A 20594-nucleotide genomic window follows, 5' to 3' on the forward strand; every position below is an offset into this window, starting at 1 on the left:
GGAGAACGACCATAAGGTGCCCCAGGCAGCAATAGACCCTTGGAGACAAGTCGGCTGGTGGCCGATGTATTGAATCTCGACGCAATATGAGTGCTCCATCGGCATTAGGAGGCCCTGAACGTTGCAATTAACTATCATTTTTGCGTCGGATTCGAAAATCTAGACTCACAGGAGAACGACCATAAGCTGCCCGAGGCAGCAACAGACCCTTGGAGACAAGTCGGCTGGAGGACGATGTATTGAATATCGACGCAATTTGAGTGTTCCATCGTCATTAGGAGGCGCTGAACGTTACAATTCACTATCATTTTTGCGTCGGATTCGAAAATCTAGATTCACAGGAGAAGCATCATATTGTGCCCGAGACAGCAATATCCCCTTGGAGACAAGTCGGCTGGAGGCCGATGTATTGAATCTCGACGCAATTTGAGTGTTCCATCGGCATTAGGAGGCCCTGAACGTTAAAATTTTTGCGTCGGATTCGATAATCTAAACTCACAGGAGAACGACCATACGGTGCCCGAGGCTGCAACAGACCCTTGGAGACAAGTCGGCTGGAGGACGATGTATTGAATCTCGACGCAATTTGAGTGTTCCATCGTCATTAGAAGGCCCTGAACGTTACAATTAACTATCAATTTTGCGCCGGATTCGAAAATCTAGACTCACAGGAGAACGACCATAAGGTGTCCGAGGCAGCAATAGACCCTTGGAGACAAGTCGGCTGGAGGACGATGTATTGGATCGCGACGCAAATTGAGTCTTCTATCGTCATTAGGAGGCGCTGAACGTTACGATACACTATCATTTTTGCGCCGGATTCGAAAATCTAGACTCACAGGAGAAGGACCATGTGGTGCCCGAGGCAGCGATATCCCCTTGGAGACAAGTCGGCTGGAGGGCGATGTATCGAATCTCGAGGCAATTTGAGTGATCCATCGTCATTAGAAGGCCCTGAACGTTACAATTAACTATCATTTTTGCGTCGGATACGAAAATCTAGACTCACAGGAGAACTACCATAAGGTGCCCGATGCAGCAATAGACCCTTGGAGACAAGTCGGCTGGAGGACGATGTATTGAATCTCGACGCAATTTGAGAGTTCCATCGTCATTAGGCGGCCCTGAACGTTACAATTAACTATCATTTTGGCGTCGGATTCGTAAATCTAGACTTACAAGAGAACGACCATAAAGTGCCCGAGGCAGCATTAGACACTTGGAGCTGGAGGACGATTAATTGGATCGCGACGCAATTTGAGTGTTCCATCGTCATTAGGAGGCCCTGAATGTTACAATTAACTATCAGTTTTTCGTCGGATTCGAAAATCTAGACTCACAGCAGACGAACCATTTGGTGCCCGAGGCAGCAACATCCCCTTGGCGACAAATCGGCTGGAGGACGATGTATTGATTCTCGACGCAATTTGAGTGTTCCATCGTCATTACAAGGTCCTGAACCTTACAATTAACTATCAGTTTCGCGTCGGATTCGAAAATCTACTCACAGGAGAAGTTCATACGGTGCTCGAGACAGCAATTTACCCCTTGGAGACAAATCGGCTGGAGGACGATGTAATGAATCTCGACGCAATTTGAGTCTTCTATCGTCATTAGGAGGCGCTGAACGTACCAATCACGATCATTTTTGAGTCGGATTCGAAAATCTAGACTCACAGAAGAAAGATCATATTGTGCCCGGGACAGCAATATCCCCTTGGAGACAAGTCGGCTGGAGGACGATGTATTGAATCTCGACGCAATTTGAGTGTCGCAACGTCATTAGGAGGCCCTAAACGTTACAATTAACTATCATTTTTGCGTCGGATTCGATAATCTAAACTCACAGGAGAACGACCATAAGGTGCCCGATGCAGCAACAGATCCTTGGAGACAAGTCGGCGGGAGGCCGATGTATTGAATCTCGACGCAATTTGAGTGTCCCATCGTCATTACAAGGCCCTAAACGTTACAATTAACTATCATTTTTGCGTCGGGTTCGATAATTTAAACTCACAGGAGAACGACCATAAGGTGCCCGATGCAGCAACAGACCCTTGGAGACAAGTCGGCGGGAGGCCGTTGTATTGAATCTCGACGCAATTTGAGTGTTCCATCGTCATTACAAGGCCCTGAACGTTACAATTAACTATCAGTTTTTCGTCGGATTCGAAAATCTAGACTCACAGCAGACGAACCATTTGGTGCCCGAGGCTGCAATATCCCCTTGGAGACAAATCGGCTGGAGGACGATGTATTGAATGCCGACGCAATTTGAGTCTTCTATCGTCATTAGGAGGCGCTGAACATTATAATTAACTATCATTTTTGCGTCGGATTCGATAATCTGAACTCACAGGAGAACGACCATTAGGTGCCCGAGGCAGCAATAGACCCTTGGAGACAAGTCGGCTGGAGGCCGTTGTATTGAATCTCGACGCAATTTGAGTGTTCCATCGTCATTACAAGGCCCTGAACGTTACAATTAACTATCAGTTTTTCGTCGGATTCGAAAATCTAGACTCACAGGAGAACTACCATAAGGTGCCCGAGGCAGCTATAGAACCTTGGAGACAAGTCGGCTGGAGGTCGATGTATTGAATCTCGACGCAATTTGAGTGTTCCATCGGCATTAGGAGGCCCTGAACGTTATAATTAACTATCATTTTTGCGTCGGATTCGATAATCTGAACTCACAGGAGAACGACCATTAGGTGCCCGAGGCAGCTATAGACCCTTGGAGACAAGTCGGCTGGAGGCCGTTGTATTGAATCTCGACGCAATTTGAGTGTTCCATCGTCATTACAAGGCCCTGAACGTTACAATTAACTATCAGTTTTTCGTCGGATTCGAAAATCTAGACTCACAGCTGACGAACCATTTGGTGCCCGAGGCTGCGATATCCCCTTGGAGACAAATCGGCTGGAGGACGATGTATTGAATGCCGACGCAATTTGAGTCTTCTATCGTCATTAGGAGGCGCTGAACGTTACGATTCACTATCATTTTTGCGTCGGATTCGAAAATCTAGACTCACAGGAGAGGGACCATGTGGTGCCCGAGGGAGCGATATCCCCTTGGAGACAAGTCGCCTGGAGGCCGATGTATCTAATCTCGACGCAATTTGAGTGATCCATCGTCATTAGAAGTCCCTGAACGTTACAATTAACTATCATTTTTGCGTCGGATACGAAAATCTAGACTCACAGGAGAACTACCATAAGATGCCCGAGGCAGCAATAGACCCTTGGAGACAAGTCGGCTGGAGGACGATGTATTGAATCTCGACTCAATTTGAGAGTTCCATCGTCATTAGGCGGCCCTGAACGTTACAATTAACTATCAGTTTTTCGTCGGATTCGACAATCTAGACTCACAGCAGACGAACCATTTGGTGCCCGAGGCAGCAACATCCCCTTGGAGACAAATCGGCTGGAGGACGATGTATTGAATCTCGACGCAATTTGAGTGTTCGATCGTCATTACAAGGCCCTGAACGTTACAATTAACTATCATTTATGCGTCGGATTCGAAAATCTACTCACAGGAGAAGTTCATACGGTGCTCGAGACAGCAATATCCCCTTGGAGACAAGTCCGCTGGAGGCCGATGTATTGAATCTCGACGCAATTTGAGAGTTCCATTGGCATTAGGAGGCCATGAACGTTACAATTAACTATCATTTTTGCGTCGGATTCGAAAATCTAGACTCACAGGAGAAGGATCATATGGTGCCCGAGGCAGCAAGTGACCCTTGGAGACAAGTCGGCTGGAGGCCGATGATTTGAATCTCGACGCAATTTGAGTGTTCCATCGTCATTAGGAGGCCCTGAACGTTACAATTAACTATCATTTTTGCGTCGGATTCGAAAATCTAGACTCACAGGAGAACGACCATAAGGTGCCCGAGGCAGCAATAGACCCTTGGAGACAAGTCGGCTGGTGACCGATGTATTGAATCTCGACGCAATATGAGTGTGCCATCGGCATTAGGAGGCCCTGAACGTTGCAATTAACTATCATTTTTGCGTCGGGTTCGAAAATCTAGACTCACAGGAGAACGACCATAAGCTGCCCGAGGCAGCAACAGACCCTTGGAGACAAGTCGGCTGGAGGACGATGTATTGAATCTCGACGCAATTTGAGTGTTCCATCGTCATTACAAGGCCCTGAACGTTACAATTAACTATCATTTTTGCGTCGGATTCGAAAATCCAGACTCACAGGAGAACGACCATAAGGTGCCCGAGGCAGAAATAGACCGTTGGAGACAAGTCGGCTGGAGGCCGATGTATTGAATCTCGACGCAATTTGAGTGTTCCATCGTCATTACAAGGCCCTGAACGTTACAATTAACTATCATTTTTGCGTCGGATTCGAAAATCTAGACTCACAGGAGATCGATTATAAGGTGCCCGAGGCAGCAATAGACCCTTGGAGACAAGTCGGCTGGAGGCCGATGTATTGAATCTCGACACAATTTGAGTGTTCCATCGGCATTAGGAGGCCCTGAACGTTATAATTAACTATCATTTTTGCGTCGGATTCGAAAATCTAGACTCACAGGAGAACGACCATAACGTGCCTGAGGCAGCAATGGAACCTTGGAGACAAGTCGGCTGGAGGCCGATGTATTGAATCTCGACACAATTTGAGTGTTCCATCGGCGTTAGGAGGCCCTGAACGTTACAATTCACTATCATTTTAGCGTCGGATTCGAAAATCTAGACTCACAGGAGAAGGACCATGTGGTGCCCCAGGCAGCGATATTCCCTTGGAGACAAGTCGGCTGGAGGCCGATGTACTGAATCTCGACGCAATTTGAGTGTTATATCGTCATTACAAGGCCCTGAACGTTACAATTAACTATCATTTTTGCGTCGGATTCAAAAATCTAGAATCACAGGAGAACGACCATAAGGTGCCCGAGGCAGCAATAGACCCTTGGAGACAAGTCGGCTGGAGGACGATGGATTGAATGTCGACGCAATTTGAGAGTTCCATCGTCATTAGGAGGGCCTAAACGTTACAATTAACTATCATTTTTGCGTCGGATTCGATAATCTAAACTCACAGGATAACGACCATGAGGTGCCCGAGGCAGCATTAGACCCTTGGAGACAAGTCGGCTGGAGGACGATGTATTGAATCTCGACGCAATTTGAGTGTCCCATCGTCATTACAAGGCTCTAAACGTTACAATTAACTATCATTTTTGCGTCGGATTCGATAATCTAAACTCTCAGGAGAACGACCATAAGGTGCCCGAGGCAGCATCACCCTTGGAGACAAATCGGCGGGAGGCCGCTGTATTGAATCTCGACGCAATTTGAGTGTTCCATCGTCATTACATGGCCCTGAACGCTACAATTAACTATCATTTTTGCGTCGGATTCGATAATCTAAACTCACAGGATAACGACCATAAGGTGCCCGAGGCAGCTATTGACCCTTGGAGACAAGTCGGTTGGAGGACGATGTATTTGATCGCGACGCAAAATGAGTGTTCCATCGTCATTAGGAGGCCCTGAATGTTACAATTAACTATCAGTTTTTCGTCGGATTCGAAAATCTAAACTCATAGGAGAACGACCATAAGGTGCCCGAGGCAGCAACAGACCCTTGGAGACAAGTCGGCTGGAGGACGATGTATTGAATGTCGACGCAATTTGAGAGTTCTATCGTCATCAGGAGGCGCTGAACGTTACTATTCACTATCATTTTTGCGTCGGATTCGAAAATCTAGACTCACAGGAGAATGATCATATGGTGCCCGAGGCAGCAACAGACCCTTGGAGACAAGTCGGCTGGAGGCCGATGAATTGAATATCGACGCAATTTGAGTGTTGTGTCGTCATTAGGAGGCCCTAAACGTTACAATTAACTATAATTTTTGCGTCGGAATCGATAATCTAAACTCACAGGAGAACGACCATAAGGTGCCCGAGGCAGCATTAGACCCTTGGAGACAAGTCGGCTGGAGGACGATGAATTGAATCTCGACGCAATTTGAGTGTCCCATCGCAATTACAAGGCGCTAAACTTTACAATTAACTATCAGTTTTGCGTCGGATTCGATAATCTGAACTCACAGGAGAACGACCATTAGGTGCCCGAGGCAGCAATAGACCCTTGGAGACAAGTCGGCTGGAAGCCGTTGTATTGAATCTCGACGCAATTTGAGTGTTCCATCGTCATTACAAGGCCCTGTACGTTACAATTAACTATCAGTTTTTCGTCGGATTCGAAAATCTAGACTCACAGCAGACGAACCATTTGGTGCCGGAGGCTGCAATATCCCCTTGGAGACAAATCGGCTGGAGGACGATGTATTGAATGCCGACGCAATTTGAGTCTTCTATCGACATTAGGAGGCGCTGAACGTTACAATTCACTATCATTTTTGCGTCGGATTCGAAAATCTAGATTCACAGGAGAAGGATCATATTGTGCCCGAGACAGCAATAACCCCTTGGAGACAAGTCGGCTGGAGGAGGATGTATTGAATCTCGACGCAATTTGAGTGTTCCATCGTCATTAGAAGGCCCTGAACGTTACAATTAACTATCAATTTTGCCCCGGATTCGAAAATCTAGACTCACAGGAGAACGACCATAAGGTGTCCGAGGCAGCAATAGACCCTTGGAGACAAGTCGGCTGGAGGCCAATGTATTGAATCTCGACGCAATTTGAGTGTTCCATCGGCATTAGGATTCCCTGAACGTTAAAATTTTTGCGTCGGATTCGATAATCTAAACTCACAGGAGAACGACCATACGGTGCCCGAGGCAGCAACAGACCCTTGGAGACAAGTCGGCTGGAGGACGATGTATTGAATCTCGACGCAATTTGAGTGTTCCATCGTCATTAGAAGGCCCTGAACGTTACAATTAACTATCAATTTTGCGCCGGATTCGAAAATCTAGACTCACAGGAGAACGACCATATGGTGTCCGAGGCAGCAATAGACCCTTGGAGACAAGTCGGCTGGAGGACGATGTATTGGATCGCGACGCAATTTGAGTCTTCTATCGTCATTAGGAGGCGCTGAACGTTACGATTCACTATCATTTTTGCGCCGGATTCGAAAATCTAGACTAACAGGAGAAGGACCATGTGGTGCCCGAGGCAGCGATATCCCCTTGGAGACAAGTCGGCTGGAGGCCGATGTTTCGAATCTCGACGCAATTTGAGTGATCCATCGTCATTAGAAGGCCCTGAACGTTACAATTAACTATCATTTTGGCGTCGGATTCGTAAATCTAGACTTACAAGAGAACGACCATAAAGTGCCCGAGGCAGCATTAGACACTTGGAGCTGGAGGACATTGTATTGGATCGCGACGCAATTTGAGTGTTCCATCGTCATTAGGAGGCCCTGAATGTTATAATTAACTATCAGTTTTTCGTCGGATTCGAAAATCTAGACTCACACCAGACGAACCATTTGGTGCCCGAGGCAGCACCATCCCCTTGGAGACAAATCGGCTGGAGGACGATGTATTGAATCTCGACGCAATTTGAGTGTTCCATCGTCATTACAAGGCCCTGAACGTTACAATTAACTATCATTTATGCATCGGATTCGAAAATCTACTCACAGGAGAAGTTCATACGGTGCTCGAGACAGCAATATCCCCTTGGAGACAAGTCCGCTGGAGGCCGATGTATTGAATCTCGACGCAATTTGAGAGTTCCATCGGCATTAGGAGGGGATTAACGTTACAATTAACTATCATTTTTGCGTCGGATTCGAAAATCTAGACTCACAGGAGAAGGATCATATGGTGCCCGAGGCAGCAAGAGACCCTTGGAGACAAGTCGGCTGGAGGCCGATGTATTGAATATCGACGCAATTTGAGTGTTCCATCGTCATTAGGAGGCCCTGAACATTACAATTAACTATCATTTTTGCGTCGGATTCGATAATCTAAACTCACAGGAGAACGACCATAAGGTGCCCGAGGCAGCATTAGACCCTTGGAGACAAGTCGGCAGGATGTCGGTGTATTGAATCTCGACGCAATTTGAGTGTCCCATCGTCATTACAAGGCCCTAAATGTTACAATTAACTATCATTTTTGCGTCGGATTCGATAATCTAAACTCACAGGAGAACGACCATAAGGTGCCCGAGGCAGCATCACCCTTGGAGACAAGTCGGCGGGAGGCCGATGTATTGAATCTCGACGCAATTTGAGTGTTCCATCGTCATTACATGGCCCTGAACGTTACAATTAACTATCATTTTTGCGTCGGATTCGAAAATCTAGACTCACAGGAGAACGACCATAAGGTGCCCCAGGCAGCAATAGACCCTTGGAGACAAGTCGGCTGGTGGCCGATGTATTGAATCTCGACGCAATATGAGTGCTCCATCGGCATTAGGAGGCCCTGAACGTTGCAATTAACTATCATTTTTGCGTCGGATTCGAAAATCTAGACTCACAGGAGAACGACCATAAGCTGCCCGAGGCAGCAACAGACCCTTGGAGACAAGTCGGCTGGAGGACGATGTATTGAATATCGACGCAATTTGAGTGTTCCATCGTCATTAGGAGGCGCTGAACGTTACAATTCACTATCATTTTTGCGTCGGATTCGAAAATCTAGATTCACAGGAGAAGCATCATATTGTGCCCGAGACAGCAATATCCCCTTGGAGACAAGTCGGCTGGAGGCCGCTGTATTGAATCTCGACGCAATTTGAGTGTTCCATCGGCATTAGGAGGCCCTGAACGTTAAAATTTTTGCGTCGGATTCGATAATCTAAACTCACAGGAGAACGACCATACGGTGCCCGAGTCTGCAACAGACCCTTGGAGACAAGTCGGCTGGAGGACGATGTATTGAATCTCGACGCAATTTGAGTGTTCCATCGTCATTAGAAGGCCCTGAACGTTACAATTAACTATCATTTTTGCGTCGGATACGAAAATCTAGACTCACAGGAGAACTACCATAAGGTGCCCGATGCAGCAATAGACCCTTGGAGACAAGTCGGCTGGAGGACGATGTATTGTATCTCGACGCAATTTGAGAGTTCCATCGTCATTAGGCGGCCCTGAACGTTACAATTAACTATCATTTTGGCGTCGGATTCGTAAATCTAGACTTACAAGAGAACGACCATAAAGTGCCCGAGGCAGCATTAGACACTTGGAGCTGGAGGACGATTAATTGGATCGCGACGCAATTTGAGTGTTCCATCGTCATTAGGAGGCCCTGAATGTTACAATTAACTATCAGTTTTTCGTCGGATTCGAAAATCTAGACTCACAGCAGACGAACCATTTGGTGCCCGAGGCAGCAACATCCCCTTGGCGACAAATCGGCTGGAGGACGATGTATTGATTCTCGACGCAATTTGAGTGTTCCATCGTCATTACAAGGTCCTGAACCTTACAATTAACTATCAGTTTCGCGTCGGATTCGAAAATCTACTCACAGGAGAAGTTCATACGGTGCTCGAGACAGCAATTTACCCCTTGGAGACAAATCGGCTGGAGGACGATGTAATGAATCTCGACGCAATTTGAGTCTTCTATCGTCATTAGGAGGCGCTGAACGTACCAATCACGATCATTTTTGAGTCGGATTCGAAAATCTAGACTCACAGAAGAAAGATCATATTGTGCCCGGGACAGCAATATCCCCTTGGAGACAAGTCGGCTGGAGGACGATGTATTGAATCTCGACGCAATTTGAGTGTCGCAACGTCATTAGGAGGCCCTAAACGTTACAATTAACTATCATTTTTGCGTCGGATTCGATAATCTAAACTCACAGGAGAACGACCATAAGGTGCCCGATGCAGCAACAGGCCCTTGGAGACAAGTCGGCGGGAGGCCGATGTATTGAATCTCGACGCAATTTGAGTGTCCCATCGTCATTACAAGGCCCTAAACTTTACAATTAACTATCATTTTTGCGTCGGATTCGATAATTTAAACTCACAGGAGAACGACCATAAGGTGCCCGATGCAGCAACAGACCCTTGGAGACAAGTCGGCGGGAGGCCGATGTATTGAATCTCGACGCAATTTGAGTGTTCCATCGTCATTAAGGGCCCTGAACGTTACAATTAACTATCATGTTTGCGTCGGATTCGAAAATCTAGACTCACAGGAGAACGACCATAAGGTGCCCGAGGCAGCTATAGAACCTTGGAGACAAGTCGGCTGGAGGTCGATGTATTGAATCTCGACGCAATTTGAGTGTTCCATCGGCATTAGGAGGCCCTGAACGTTATAATTAACTATCATTTTTGCGTCGGATTCGATAATCTGAACTCACAGGAGAACGACCATTAGGTGCCCGAGGCAGCAATAGACCCTTGGAGACAAGTCGGCTGGAGGCCGTTGTATTGAATCTCGACGCAATTTGAGTGTTCCATCGTCATTACAAGGCCCTGAACGTTACAATTAACTATCAGTTTTTCGTCGGATTCGAAAATCTAGACTCACAGCAGACGAACCATTTGGTGCCCGAGGCTGCAATATCCCCTTGGAGACAAATCGGCTGGAGGACGATGTATTGAATGCCGACGCAATTTGAGTCTTCTATCGTCATTAGGAGGCGCTGAACGTTACGATTCACTATCATTTTTGCGTCGGATTCGAAAATCTAGACTCACAGGAGAAGGACCATGTGGTGCCCGAGGGAGCGATATCCCCTTGGAGACAAGTCGCCTGGAGGCCGATGTATCTAATCTCGACGCAATTTGAGTGATCCATCGTCATTAGAAGTCCCTGAACGTTACAATTAACTATCATTTTTGCGTCGGATACGAAAATCTAGACTCACAGGAGAACTACCATAAGATGCCCGAGGCAGCAATAGACCCTTGGAGACAAGTCGGCTGGAGGACGATGTATTGAATCTCGACGCAATTTGAGAGTTCCATCGTCATTAGGCGGCCCTGAACGTTACAATTAACTATCATTTTGGCGTCGGATTCGTAAATCGAGACTTACAAGAGAACGACCATAAAGTGCCCGAGGCAGCATTAGACACTTGGAGACAAGTCGGCTGGAGGACGATGTATTGGATCGCGACGCAATTTGTGTGTTCCATCGTCATTAGGAGGCCCTGAAAGTTACAATTAACTATCAGTTTTTCGTCGGATTCGAAAATCTAGACTCACAGCAGACGAACCATTTGGTGACCGAGGCAGCAACATCCCCTTGGAGACAAATCGGCTGGAGGACGATGTATTGAATCTCGACGCAATTTGAGTGTTCCATCGTCATTAGGAGGCCCTGAACGTTACAATTAACTATCATTTTTGCGTCGGATTCGAAAATCTAGACTCACAGGAGAACGACCATAAGGTGCCCGAGGCAGCAATAGACCCTTGGAGACAAGTCGGCTGGTGGCCGATGTATTGAATCTCGACGCAATATGAGTGTGCCATCGGCATTAGGAGGCCCTGAACGTTACAATTAACTATCATTTTTGCGTCGGATTCGAAAATCTAGACTCACAGGAGAACGACCATAAGGTGCCCCAGGCAGCAATAGACCCTTGGAGACAAGTCGGCTGGTGGCCGATGTATTGAATCTCGACGCAATATGAGTGCTCCATCGGCATTAGGAGGCCCTGAACGTTGCAATTAACTATCATTTTTGCGTCGGATTCGAAAATCTAGACTCACAGGAGAACGACCATAAGCTGCCCGAGGCAGCAACAGACCCTTGGAGACAAGTCGGCTGGAGGACGATGTATTGAATATCGACGCAATTTGAGTGTTCCATCGTCATTAGGAGGCGCTGAACGTTACAATTCACTATCATTTTTGCGTCGGATTCGAAAATCTAGATTCACAGGAGAAGCATCATATTGTGCCCGAGACAGCAATATCCCCTTGGAGACAAGTCGGCTGGAGGCCGATGTATTGAATCTCGACGCAATTTGAGTGTTCCATCGGCATTAGGAGGCCCTGAACGTTAAAATTTTTGCGTCGGATTCGATAATCTAAACTCACAGGAGAACGACCATACGGTGCCCGAGTCTGCAACAGACCCTTGGAGACAAGTCGGCTGGAGGACGATGTATTGAATCTCGACGCAATTTGAGTGTTCCATCGTCATTAGAAGGCCCTGAACGTTACAATTAACTATCAATTTTGCGCCGGATTCGAAAATCTAGACTCACAGGAGAACGACCATAAGGTGTCCGAGGCAGCAATTGACCCTTGGAGACAAGTCGGCTGGAGGACGATGTATTGGATCGCGACGCAATTTGAGTCTTCTATCGTCATTAGGAGGCGCTGAACGTTACGATACACTATCATTTTTGCGCCGGATTCGAAAATCTAGACTCACAGGAGAAGGACCATGTGGTGCCCGAGGCAGCGATATCCCCTTGGAGACAAGTCGGCTGGAGGGCGATGTATCGAATCTCGAGGCAATTTGAGTGATCCATCGTCATTAGAAGGCCCTGAACGTTACAATTAACTATCATTTTGGCGTCGGATACGAAAATCTAGACTCACAGGAGAACTACCATAAGGTGCCCGAGGCAGCATTAGACACTTGGAGCTGGAGGACGATTAATTGGATCGCGACGCAATTTGAGTGTTCCATCGTCATTAGGAGGCCCTGAATGTTACAATTAACTATCAGTTTTTCGTCGGATTCGAAAATCTAGACTCACAGCAGACGAACCATTTGGTGCCCGAGGCAGCAACATCCCCTTGGCGACAAATCGGCTGGAGGACGATGTATTGATTCTCGACGCAATTTGAGTGTTCCATCGTCATTACAAGGTCCTGAACCTTACAATTAACTATCAGTTTCGCGTCGGATTCGAAAATCTACTCACAGGAGAAGTTCATACGGTGCTCGAGACAGCAATTTACCCCTTGGAGACAAATCGGCTGGAGGACGATGTAATGAATCTCGACGCAATTTGAGTCTTCTATCGTCATTAGGAGGCGCTGAACGTACCAATCACGATCATTTTTGAGTCGGATTCGAAAATCTAGACTCACAGAAGAAAGATCATATTGTGCCCGGGACAGCAATATCCCCTTGGAGACAAGTCGGCTGGAGGACGATGTATTGAATCTCGACGCAATTTGAGTGTCGCAACGTCATTAGGAGGCCCTAAACGTTACAATTAACTATCAGTTTTTCGTCGGATTCGAAAATCTAGACTCACAGCAGACGAACCATTTGGTGACCGAGGCAGCAACATCCCCTTGGAGACAAATCGGCTGGAGGCCGATGTATTGAATCTCGACGCAATTTGAGTGTTCCATCGTCATTAGGAGGCCCTGAACGTTACAATTAACTATCATTTTTGCGTCGGATTCGAAAATCTAGACTCACAGGAGAACGACCATAAGGTGCCCGAGGCAGCAATAGACCCTTGGAGACAAGTCGGCTGGTGGCCGATGTATTGAATCTCGACGCAATATGAGTGTGCCATCGGCATTAGGAGGCCCTGAACGTTGCAATTAACTATCATTTTTGCGTCGGGTTCGAAAATCTAGACTCACAGGAGAACGACCATAAGCTGCCCGAGGCAGCAACAGACCCTTGGAGACAAGTCGGCTGGAGGACGATGTATTGAATCTCGACGCAATTTGAGTGTTCCATCGTCATTACAAGGCCCTGAACGTTACAATTAACTATCATTTTTGCGTCGGATTCGAAAATCCAGACTCTCAGGAGAACGACCATAAGGTGCCCGTGGCAGAAATAGACCGTTGGAGACAAGTCGGCTGGAGGCCGATGTATTGAATCTCGACGCAATTTGAGTGTTCCATCGTCATTACAAGGCCCTGAACGTTACAATTAACTATCATTTTTGCGTCGGATTCGAAAATCTAGACTCACAGGAGAACGATTATAAGGTGCCCGAGGCAGCAATAGACCCTTGGAGACAAGTCGGCTGGAGGCCGATGTATTGAATCTCGACACAATTTGAGTGTTCCATCGGCATTAGGAGGCCCTGAACGTTATAATTAACTATCATTTTTGCGTCGGATTCGAAAATGTAGACCCACAGGAGAACGACCATAACGTGCCTGAGGCAGCAATAGACCCTTGGAGACAAGTCGGCTGGAGGCCGATGTATTGAATCTCGACACAATTTGAGTGTTCCATCGGCGTTAGGAGGCCCTGAACGTTACAATTCACTATCATTTTTGCGTCGGATTCGAAAATCTAGACTCACAGGAGAAGGACCATGTGGTGCCCGAGGCAGCGATATCCCCTTGGAGACAAGTCGGCTGGAGGCCGATGTATTGAATCTCGACGCAATTTGAGTGTTCCATCGTCATTACAAGGCCCTGAACGTTACAATTAACTATCATTTTGGCGTCGGATTCCGAAATCTAGACTTACAAGAGAACGACCATAAAGTGCCCGAGGCAGCATTAGACACTTGGAGCTGGAGGACGATGTATTGGATCGCGACGCAATTTGAGTGTTCCATCGTCATTAGGAGGCCCTGAATGTTACAATTAACTATCAGTTTTTCGTCGGATTCGAAAATCTAGACTCACAGCAGACGAACCATTTGGTGCCCGAGGCAGCAACATCCCCTTGGAGACAAATCGGCTGGAGGACGATGTATTGAATCTCGACGCAATTTGAGTGTTCCATCGTCATTACAAGGCCCTGAACGTTACAATTAACTATCATTTATGCGTCGGATTCGAAAATCTACTCACAGGATAAGTTCATACGGTGCTCGAGACAGCAATATCCCCTTGGAGACAAGTCCGCTGGAGGCCGATGTATTGAATCTCGACGCAATTTGAGAGTTCCATCGGCATTAGGAGGCCCTGAACGTTACAATTAACTATCATTTTTGCGTCGGATTCGAAAATCTAGACCCACAGGAGAACGACCATAAGATGCCCGAGGCAGCAATTGACCCTTGGAGACAAGTCGGCTGGAGGCCGATGTATTGAATCTCGACGCAATTTGAGTGTTCCATCGGCATTAGGAGGTCCTGAACGTTACAATTAACTATCATTTTTGCGTCGGGTTCGAAAATCTAGACTCACAGGAGAACGACCATAAGGTGCCCGAGGCAGCAATAGACCCTTGGAGACAAGTCGGCTGAAGGACTATGTATTGAATCTCGACGCAATTTGAGTCTTCTATCGTCATTAGGAGGCGCTGAACGTTACAATTCACTATCATTTTTGAGTCGTATTCGAAAATCTAGAGTCACAGGAGAAAGATCATATTGTGCCCGAGACAGCAATATCCCTTTGGAGACAAGTCGGCTGGAGGACGATGTATTGGATCGCGACGCAATTTGAGTGTTCCATCGTCATTACATGGTCCTGAACGTTACAATTAACTATCATTTTTGCGTCGGATTCGAAAATCTAGACTCACAGGAGAACGACCATAAGGTGCCCGAGGCAGCAATAGACCCTTGGAGACAAGTCGGCTGGTGGCCGATGTATTGAATCTCGACGCAATATGAGTGCTCCATCGGCATTAGGAGGCCCTGAACGTTGCAATTAACTATCTTTTTTGCGTCGAATTCGAAAATCTAGACTCACAGGTAAAGGATCATATGGTGCTCGAAGCAGCAAGAGACCCTTGGAGACAAGTCGGCTGGAGGCCGTTGTATTGAATCTCGACGCAATTTGAGTGTTCCATCGTCATTACAAGGCCCTGAACGTTACAATTAACTATCAGTTTTTCGTCGGATTCGAAAATCTAGACTCACAGCAGACGAACCATTTGGTGCCCGAGGCTGCAATATCCCCTTGGAGACAAATCGGCTGGAGGACGATGTATTGAATGCCGACGCAATTTGAGTCTTCTATCGTCATTAGGAGGCCCTGAACGTTACAATTAACTATCAATTTTGCGCCGGATTCGAAAATCTAGACTCACAGGAGAACGACCATAAGGTGTCCGAGGCAGCAATAGACCCTTGGAGACAAGTCGGCTGGAGGCCGATGTATTGAATCTCGACGCAATTTGAGTGTTCCATCATCATTAGAAGGCCCTGAACGTTACAATTAACTATCAATTTTGCGCCGGATTCGAAAATCTAGACTCACAGGAGAACGACCATAAGGTGTCCGAGGCAGCACTAGACCCTTGGAGACAAGTCGGCTGGAGGACGATGTATTGGATCGCGACGCAATTTGAGTCTTCTATCGTCATTAGGAGGCGCTGAACGTTACGATTCACTATCATTTTTGCGCCGGATTCGAAAATCTAGACTCACTGGAGAAGGACCATGTGGTGCCCGAGGCAGCGATATCCCCTTGGAGACAAGTCGGCTGGAGGCCGATGTATCGAATCTCGACACAATTTGAGTGATCCATCGTCATTAGAAGGCCCTGAACGTTACAATTAACTATCATTTTTGCGTCGGATACGAAAATCTAGACTCACAGGAGAACTACCATAAGGTGCCCGATGCAGCAATAGACCCTTGGAGACAAATCGGCTGGAGGACGATGTATTGAATCTCGACGCAATTTGAGAGTTTCATCGTCATTAGGCGGCCCCGAACGTTACAATTAACTATCATTTTGGCGTCGGATTCGTAAATCTAGACTTACAAGAGAACGACCATAAAGTGCCCGAGGCAGCATTAGACACTTGGAGCTGGAGGACGATGTATTGGATCGCGACGCAATTTGAGAGTTCCATCGTCATTAGGAGGCCCTGAATGTTACAATTAACTATCAGTTTTTCGTCTAATTCGAAAATCTAGGCAGCAACATCCCCTTGGAGACAAATCGGCTGGAGGACGATGTATTGAATCTCGACGCAATTTGAGTGTTCCATCGTCATTACAAGGCCCTGAACGTTACAATTAACTATCATTTATGCGTCGGATTCGAAAATCTACTCACAGGAGAAGTTCATACGGTGCTCGAGACAGCAATATCCCCTTGGAGACAAGTCCGCTGGAGGCCGATGTATTGAATCTCGACGCAATTTGAGAGTTCCATCGGCATTAGGAGGCCATGAACGTTACAATTAACTATCATTTTTGCGTCGGATTCGAAAATCTACACTCACAGGAGAAGGATCATGTGGTGCCCGAGGCAGCAAGAGACCCTTGGAGACAAGTCGGCTGGAGGCCGATGTATTGAATCTCGACGCAATTTGAGAGTTCCTTCGGCATTAGGAGGCCATGTACGTTACAATTAACTATCATTTTTGCGTCGGATTCGATAATCTAAACTCACAGGAGAACGACCATAAGGTGCCCGAGGCAGCATCACCCATGGAGACAAGTCGGCGGGAGGCCGAAGTATTGAATCTCGACGCAATTTGAGTGTTCCATCGTCATTACATGGCCCTGAACGTTACAATTAACTATCATTTTTGCGTCGGATTCGAAAATCTAGACTCACAGGAGAACGACCATAAGGTGCCCGAGGCAGCAATAGACCCTTGGAGACAAGTCGGCTGGTGGCCGATGTATTGAATCTCGACGCAATATGAGTGCTCCATCGGCATTAGGAGGCCCTGAACGTTGCAATTAACTATCATTTTTGCGTCGGATTCGAAAATCTAGACTCACAGGAGAACGACCATAAGGTGCCCGAGGCAGCAACTGACCCTTGGAGACAAGTCGGCGGGAGGCCGATGTATTGAATCTCGACGCAATTTGAGTGTTCCATCGTCATTACAAGACCCTGCACGTTACAATTAACTATCATTTTTGCGTCGGATTCAAAATCTCGACTCACAGGAGAACGACCATAAGGTGCCCGAGGCAGCAATAGACCCTTGGAGACAAGTCGGCTGGAGGACGATATATTGGATCGCGACGCAATTTGAGTCTTCTATCGTCATTAGGAGGCGCTGAACGTTACAATTCACTATCATTTTTGCGTAGGATTCGAAAATCTAGACTCACAGGAGAAGGACCGTGTGGTGCCCGAGTCAGCGATATCCCCTTGGAGACAGTCGGCTGGAGGCCGATGTATTGAATCTAGAGGCAATTTGAGTGTCCCATCGCCATTACAAGGCCCTAAACGTTACAATTAACTATCAGTTTTGCGTCGGATTCGATAATCTAAACTCACAGGAGAACGACCATAAGGTGCCCGAGGCAGCAACTGACCCTTGGAAACAAGTCGGCGGGAGGCCGATGTATTGAATCTCGACGCAATTTGAGTGTTCCATCGTCATTACAAGACCCTGAACGTTACAATTAACTATCATTTTTGCGTCGGATTCGAAAATCTCGACTCACAGGAGAACGACCATAAGGTGCCCGAGGCAGCAACTGACCCTTGGAGACAAGTCGGCTGGAGGCCGATGTATTGAATCTCGACGCAATTTGAGTGATCCATCGTCATTACAAGGCCCTGAACGTTACAATTAACTATCATTTTTGCGTCGGATTCGATAATCTAAACTCACAGGATAACGACCATAAGGTGCCCGAGGCAGCTATTGACCCTTGGAGACAAGTTGGTTGGAGGACGATGTATTTGATCGCGACGCAAAATGATTGTTCCATCGTCATTAGGAGGCCCTGAATGTTACAATTAACTATCAGTTTTTCGTCGGATTCGAAAATCTAAACTCACAGGAGAACGACCATAAGGTGCCCGAGGCAGCTACAGACCCTTGGAGACAAGTCGGCTGGAGGACGATGTATTGAATCTCGACGCAATTTGAGAGTTCTATCGTCATCAGGAGGCGCTGAACGTTACTATTCACTATCATTTTTGCGTAGGATTCGAAAATCTAGACTCACAGGAGAAGGACCATGTGGTGCCCGAGGCAGCGATATCCCCTTGGAGACAAGTCGGCTGGAGGCCGATGTATTGAATCTCGACGCAATTTGAGTGATCCATCGTCATTAGAAGGCCCTGAACGTTACAATTAACTATCATTTTGGCGTCGGATTCGATAATCTAAACTCACAGGATAACGACCATAAGGTGCCCGAGGCAACATTAGACCCTTGGAGACAAGTCGGCTGGAGGACGACGCAATTTGAGTGTCCCATCGTCATTACAAGGCCCTAAACGTTACAATTAACTATCATTTTTGCGTCGGATTCGATAATCTAAACTCACAGGAGAACGACCATAAGGTGCCCGAGGCAGCAACAGACCCTTGGAGACAAGTCGGCGGGAGGCCGATGTATTGAATCTCGACGCAATTTGAGTGTTCCATCGTCATTACAAGGCCCTGAACGTTACAATTAACTATCATTTTTGCGTCGGATTCGAAAATCTAGACTCACAGGAGAACGACCATAAGGTGCCCGAGGCAGCAATAGACCCTTGGAGACATGTCGGCTGGAGGCCGATGTATAGAATCTCGACACAATTTGAGTGTTCCATCGGCATTAGGAGGCCCTGAACGTTATAATTAACTATCATTTTTGCGTCGGATTCGAAAATCTAGACTCACAGGAGAACGACCATAAGGTGCCCGAGGCAGCAATAGACCCTTGGAGACAAGTCGGCTGGAGGAGGATATATTGGATCGCGACGCAATTTGAGTCTTCTATCGTCATTAGGAGGCACTGAACGTTACAATTCACTATCATTTTTGCGTAGGATTCGAAAATCTAGACTCACAGGAGAAATACCATGTGGTGCCCGAGGCAGCGATATCCCCTTGGAGACAAGTCGGCTGGAGGCCGATGTATTGAATCTCGACACAATTTGAGTGATCCATCGTCATTAGAAGGCCCTGAACGTTGCAATTAACTATCATTTTTGCGTCGGATTCGATAATCTAAACTCACAGGATAACGACCATAAGGTGCCCGAGGCAGCATTAGACCCTTGGAGACAAGTCGGCTGGAGGACGACGCAATTTGAGTGTCCCATCGTCATTACAAGGCCCTAAACGTTACAATTAACTATCATTTTTGCGTCGGATTCGAAAATCTAGACTCACAGGAGAACGACCAAAAGGTGCCTGAGGCAGCAATAGACCCTTCGAGACAAGTCGACAGGTGGCCGATGTATTGAATCTCGACGCAATTTGAGTGTTCCATCGGCATTAGGAGGCCCTGAACGTTGCAATTAACTATCTTTTTTGCGTCGGATTCGATAATCTAAACTCACAGGAGAACGACCATTAGGTGCCCGAGGCAGCTATCGACCCATGGAGACAAGTCGGCTGAAGGCCGATGTATTGAATCTCGACGCAATTTGAGTGTTCCATCGTCATTACAAGGCCCTGAACGTTACAATTAACTATCATTTTTGCGTCGGATTCGAAAATTTAGACTCACAGGAGAACGACCATAAGGTGCCCGAGGCAGCAATATACCCTTGGAGACAAGTCGGCTGGAGGCCGATGTATTGAATCTCGACGCAATTTGAGTGTTCCATCGGCATTAGGAGGCCCTGAACGTTACAATTAACTACCATTTTTGCGTCGGATTCGATAATCTAAACTCACAGGAGAACGACCATAAGCTGCCCGAGGCAGCAACTGACCCTTGGAGACAAGATGGCTGGAGGACGATGTATTGAATCTCGACGCAATTTGAGTGTTCCATCGCCATTACAAGTCCCTGAACGTTACAATTAACTATCAATTTTAAGTCGGATTCGAAAATCTAGACTCACAGGAGAACGACCATAAGGTGCCCGAGGCAGCAATATACCCT

This window comes from Schistocerca serialis, chromosome 2 (assembly GCF_023864345.2).
Source record: "Schistocerca serialis cubense isolate TAMUIC-IGC-003099 chromosome 2, iqSchSeri2.2, whole genome shotgun sequence".
NCBI classification, from domain to species: Eukaryota; Metazoa; Arthropoda; class Insecta; order Orthoptera; family Acrididae; genus Schistocerca; species Schistocerca serialis.